The sequence below is a fragment of the Prionailurus viverrinus genome, chromosome X, assembly GCF_022837055.1.
Source record: "Prionailurus viverrinus isolate Anna chromosome X, UM_Priviv_1.0, whole genome shotgun sequence".
In the NCBI taxonomy this organism is placed as follows: Eukaryota; Metazoa; Chordata; class Mammalia; order Carnivora; family Felidae; genus Prionailurus; species Prionailurus viverrinus.
The window spans coordinates 104,925,139-104,930,962 of NC_062579.1; the positions used below are offsets into that span (position 1 = coordinate 104,925,139).

General features: G+C 37.1%; 1 non-coding gene across 1 annotated transcript; it reads right to left on the minus strand.

The window, feature by feature from the left end:
• Positions 1-5,171: 5,171 nt before the first annotated feature.
• Positions 5,172-5,280, minus strand: LOC125157984 (U6 spliceosomal RNA). Its single transcript, XR_007149122.1, has one exon. It is a non-coding gene; the product is annotated as a U6 spliceosomal RNA (small nuclear RNA).
• Positions 5,281-5,824: the final 544 nt, after the last annotated feature.

Genomic DNA, 5,824 nt, shown 5'->3' on the forward strand with positions numbered 1-5,824 from the left:
GTAATGTTTATTTATTTTTGAGCAAGGGAGAGAGAATGCAAGTAGGGGAGGGGCAGAGCAAGAGAGACAGACACACAATCCAAAGCAGGTCCAAGCTCTGAGCTGTCAGCACAGAGCCCGACACGGGGCTCAAACTCACAAACCGCAAGATCATGACCTGAGCTGAAGTTGGATGCTTAACTGACTGATCCACCCAGGCGTCCCAGAAGAAGGATTTATTAATTACTTGATCAGCTGATAGATCATTGGGAAAAAATTGGTGATAGTTCAGTATTTGATTTAAGCCATATAACTCTAAAGGAAATTTAAAAGTTTTGAGCGACCCTGCTATAACAAAATTCTGCCTGTGCTCATTGACATATCATCTCTGGAAAATTGGAAATAGAGATATAATTGGTGATGAGCCAGACCTCATTCGGGAGATAACTAATATTCATTCATGATATGAACTAATTTCAAGAAATTCATTTGTACCATTAGGAGTGGGATATTCAATAAGCATGTTTTGTTTATAAGCGCCCAAATTTATAATATATTTATGTTTAATCAATAGTGTTTAATAATAATAATCAAAAGAAACACATTAACACTTAGAGCCTCATGGTTATAGGACATTTCCCACCTCTTTGTATGTATTCTAAAAGAAATTTATTGAAGCATGATGCACAAACAGAAAAATGCTCAACTATTAAGTGTATAGCTCAGTGAATTCTCACTAAGTGCATGGCTTTGTAACCGCCACCCAGATCAAGAAAAAGATCATTACCAGCACTTTAGGAGTGGGATGGTTGGGTCATAGGGTTTACATATGTTCACCTTCTTTAGATACTGCCAAAATGTTTTTCAAAATGTACAATCTGCATTCCCACTGGCAGTGTATGAGGGGTTCACTTGCCCCTTACTCTTCTCAACTTTTTTTGAAATTGGCTGGCTCTTTCATTTCAGCCATCCTGGTGAGTAGTAGGATTATGGTTTTAATATGCATTTCCTTGATGATCACTTAAGGTGAGCACCTTTTCCTATGTAGAATACATGGTCAGTGAATATTTGAATATACTTTTTTTTTTTTTTTTTGCAAAGTGCCTGTTAAGTCTCTTGCCCGTATTTCTGTTGGGTTCTTTTTTTGCTACTGATGTGTTTGATTCTGAATTTGAATCCTTTGTTGGATACATGTGCTGCAGATGTCTTCTCCCACTCTGTGGCTTGCTGTTTCACTCACTTAATGATGTCCGTTGAAGAAGCGTTGCCAGTTGTAATGTCTTCCAGTTCATCAGTATTTTCCTTTATCATTAGTGCCGTTGGAGTCTTGGTTAGGAAAAAAATCACCTATGGCAAGGTCATGCAGATATTTTCCTATGTTTTCATTTACAAGTCATATTATTTTACCTTATATATTTAGATATAAAATTCATCTGGAATTGACTTCATACCCAAGAGGTGGTATATCCATTCAGTGGATAATTCTTTGGCCAGAAAAGGGAATGAAATATTGATACATGCTATGACGTGGACAAACGTCAAGAAACAATATGCTGACCAGGCACTGAAGCTCATATCTATATGGTTCCATTTATGTGAAATATTCAGTATAGGTAAATCCATAGAGACAGAAAACAGATTAGTGATTGCCAGAGGCTGGGGAGGATGGGCGTCTCCTTTGGGGTAGTGAGAATGTTTTCAAAGCAGATGTGATGAATGCACAACATAGTGAAGGTACTAAATGCTACTTAATTGTACACTTGTTTGTGAGGTCCACCCACGTTGTAGCATGTATCAGTTGATTCCTTTTTAGGCTGAATTATGTTCCATTGAATAGATATACCATATTTTGTTTATTCATTCTTCCATTGAAGGACATTTAGGTTATTTTCATCTTTTGGCTTTGTGAATAGTGCTCTATGAAAATTCATGAACGAGTATTTGTTTGGATGGCTGTTTTCAAAATAATTGAAAATACCAATTCTTTCAGGTATACACCTTGGGGTAGAGTATACACCTGGGTCATTTGGTAATTGTATTTTTTGACTTTTTGAGGAACCTCCAAATGGTTTTCCACAATTGCCCCATTTTACGTTCCTACCAGAATGTACAAGCGTTCCAATTTCTCCACAGCCTCACCAAGACTTGTTAATTTCCATTTGTTTTAAATTATAGCTATCCTAGTGGGTGTGAGGTTTTGTGGCTTTTACTTGCATTTCCCCAATGACTAATAATGTTGAGTATCTTTTCATGTGCTTGTTGGCCATATGTATATATTCTTTGAAGAAATGTCTGTTTGAGCCCTTTGCCCATTTGTTAATTGGGTGGTTTGTCTTTTTATAGTTGAATAGAAATAGTTCTTTGTATATTCTGGATAATTGGCCCTTATCATTTATATGGTTTGCAAATATTTTCTCCCATTCTGGAGAAATGCATCTCTTTCTGGATGCACAAAAGTTTTTACTTTTACTGAAGTCCAAGTTATTTATTTTTCCTTTTGTTGCTTATACTTTTGGTGTCATCTTTTAAAAACTACTGCCATACTCAAGGTCATGAAGATTTGACCTGTGTTTTCCTCAGAATTTTAAAGTTTAACTCCTCGATCATTTAGCTCTTTGGGCACTTAGGTCTTTAGTCCATTTTGAGTTAATTTTTGTGTATACTGTAAGGTAGGGGTTCAACTTCATACTTTTTCATGTGGATATCCAATTGTCTCAGCATTATTTTTTTGAAGAGCCAATTTTTCCTCACTGAATGCTCTTGCACCTTTGTCAAAAATCAGTTGACTGTAGACGTATGGGCTTATTTCTAGACTCACAATTCTATTCCATTTGTCTGTATATAGCCTTATGCCAGTACCACACTGTTTTGATTCTAATAAATTTTGAAATCAGAAAGTAGAAATCTACCAGCATTTTCCCTCTCTTTCAAGGTTGTTCTGGGTATTCGGGATGTCTTGCAATTTTATATCAATTTTAGGGTTGGTTTTTCTGTTTCTGTATAAAAGGCTGTTGGACATTTGATAGAGATTGTACTGAATTTTATAGATTGTTTTGTGTAGTATTGCCACTTTAGCAATAAGTCTTTCAGTCCATAAACGTAGGATGTCTTCACAGAACCCAACATAGGGCTTGATCGTGACCTGAGCTGAAGTCAAGAGTTAGACAATGGGGCACCTGGGTGGCTCAGTCAGTAGAGCGTCTGACTTCAGCTCAGGTTCATGAGTTTGAGCCCCACATCGAGCTTGCTGCTGTCAGTGTGGAACCCACTTTGGATCCTCTGTCCCCCTCTCTCTCTGCCCCTCCCCTGCTCATGCTCTCTCTCTCTCTCAAAAATAAATAAAACTTAAAAAAAAAAAAAAGAGTTGGACGCTTAACCAACTGAGCCACCCAGGTTCTCCCACTAGGTGTTTTAACATTTCTTTCAGTAATGTTTTGTAGTATTTGTTTCAACTTTTGTGCCTCCTTGGCTTAATTTGGCCCAATGTATTTCATTCCTTTTGCTATTACTGTAAATATATTTTATTAACTTCCTCTTCACATTGTTCATTACTCCTACATAAGAATACAACTGATTGTTGCATGTTGATATTTTATCCTGCAACTTTGATGAATTTGTTTATTAGCTCTCGTAGTTTGTGTGTGAATTCTTTAGGGTTTTCTACATTAAGATCATGGAACCTGTGAATATAGTTTTACTTTTCCCATTCCAATATGAGGACTTTTTGGTTTGTTCATTTGTCTCATCGCTCTGGCCAGAACTTCCGGTACAGTGTTGTCCATTTCATCTCAGTTGCCTAATTTGTTGGTGTGCAGTTACTCATAGTATTTTCTTATAATCCTGTATATTTATGTAAGGTTGCCACTTTCATTTCTGATTGGAATCTTTCCTCCTTTTTTTTCTTTGTTACTCTAGGTAAATGTTTGTCAACTTTGTTGGTCTTTTCAAAGAGTTACCTTTTTGTTTTGTTGATTCACTGTAATATTTTTCTATTCTCTTTTTATCTTCACTCCAATATGTATTATTTAAAAAAAATTTTTTTAACGTTTATTTTTGGGAGACAGACAGACTAGGGGAGGGGCAGAGAGAGGGGGAGACACAGAATCTGAAGCAGGCTCCAGGTGGTCAGCACAGAGCCCAATGTGGGGCTTGAACCTACAAAGCGCAGGATCATGACCTGGGCCGAAGTTGGGCGCCCAACCAACTGAGCCACCCACGCGCCCTTCCAATATTTATTATTTATTTCATTCTACTAGCTTTGTATTTAGTTAGATCTTCTTTTTTTTTGTTGTTTCTTAAAGTGTAAAGTTACTGATTTGAGATATTTCTTCTTATTTAATGTATTTACAGCTCTGAATTTCTTTGCTACATCTCATAAGTTTTGTCATGTTGTGATTTTAATTTCATACATCTCATTTCCTTTCTGCTTTCTTCTCTGAATCAGTGTTTTTAAGAGGGTGTTATTTAATTTCCATGTATTTGTTAATTTTCCAGTTTTCCTTCTGTTACTGACAGCTTCATTTTGTTGTGGTCAGAGAAAATATTTTGTCATATCAATCATTTAAAATTTACTGGGGCTTACTTTAAAAATTAAGTTAAATTTTATTGGGGCGCCTGGGTGGCTCAGTCGGTTGGGCGTCCGACTTCGGCTCAGGTCATGACCTCGCGGTGTGTGAGTTCGAGCCCCGCCTTGGGCTCTGTGCTGACAGCTCGGAGCCTGGAACCTGCTTCAGATTCTGTGTCTCCCTCTCTCTCTGCCCCTCCCCTGCTCATGCTCTGTCTTTCTCTGTCTCAAAAATAAATAAAAACATTAAAAAAAATTAAATTAAATTTTATTTTAGCAAAATGCTGAATATGAGACCTACCCTCTTAAAAATTGTGAAGTGGATGTTACATTATTGTTGACTATAAGTACAGCATTGTACAGTGGATCTCTAGAACTTACTCATCTTGCTTAACTGAAACTTGATGCCCATCGCTTAGCAACTCCCTGTTTCCCCCTCCCCCCAGCCCCAGGCAACCACCCTTCCACTCTGATTCTATGAATTTGACTATTTTAGGTACCTCATGTAAGTGGAATAGTATGGCATTCGACTTTTTGTGACTACCTTACTTGATTTAGCATAATGTCCTCAAGGTTCATCCATGTTGTCCCATTTTGCAGATTTTTTTTTTTCGTGGCATTTCTTGAGAAACTCTTGGGAAGAGTTCGCAAATTGTGTGTCATCCTTGTGCAGGGACCATGCTCATCTTCTCTGTATATAGGTCCAGTTTTAGTATATGTGCTGCCGAAGTGAGCGCCCTTCTTTTCTTAATGCTGGATAATATTCCATTGCATGTATATACCACATTTTCTTTATTCATCTATCAAGGAACATTTAGGTTGTTTCCATGTCTTGGCTGTTTGTTGTGAATTGTACTTCAACGAACATGGGAGTGCAAATAGCTCCTTGAGACCCTGATTTCAGCAACTGTGGATAAATACTCAGAAGTGGGATTACTGGATCATCTGATAGTTCTATTTTTAATTTTTTGAGAGACCTCCATACTATTTTCCATAACGACTGTACTATTTTGCATTCCCACCAACAGTATACAAGGGTTCCAATTTCTCCACATCTTTGCCAACCCTTGTTGTCTTTTTTTAAAAAATAGTAGCCATTCTGACAGGTGTGAGGTGATACCTCATTGTGGTTTTGATTTACATTTCCTTGATGATTAATAATTTTGAGCATTTTTTCCCCATATATCTGTTGTTCTATTTGTATGTCTTCTTTGGAGAAATGTCTGTTCAAGTTCTTAGCCCATTTTCTACAAAACAGTGATGAAAGAAATTAAAAACCCA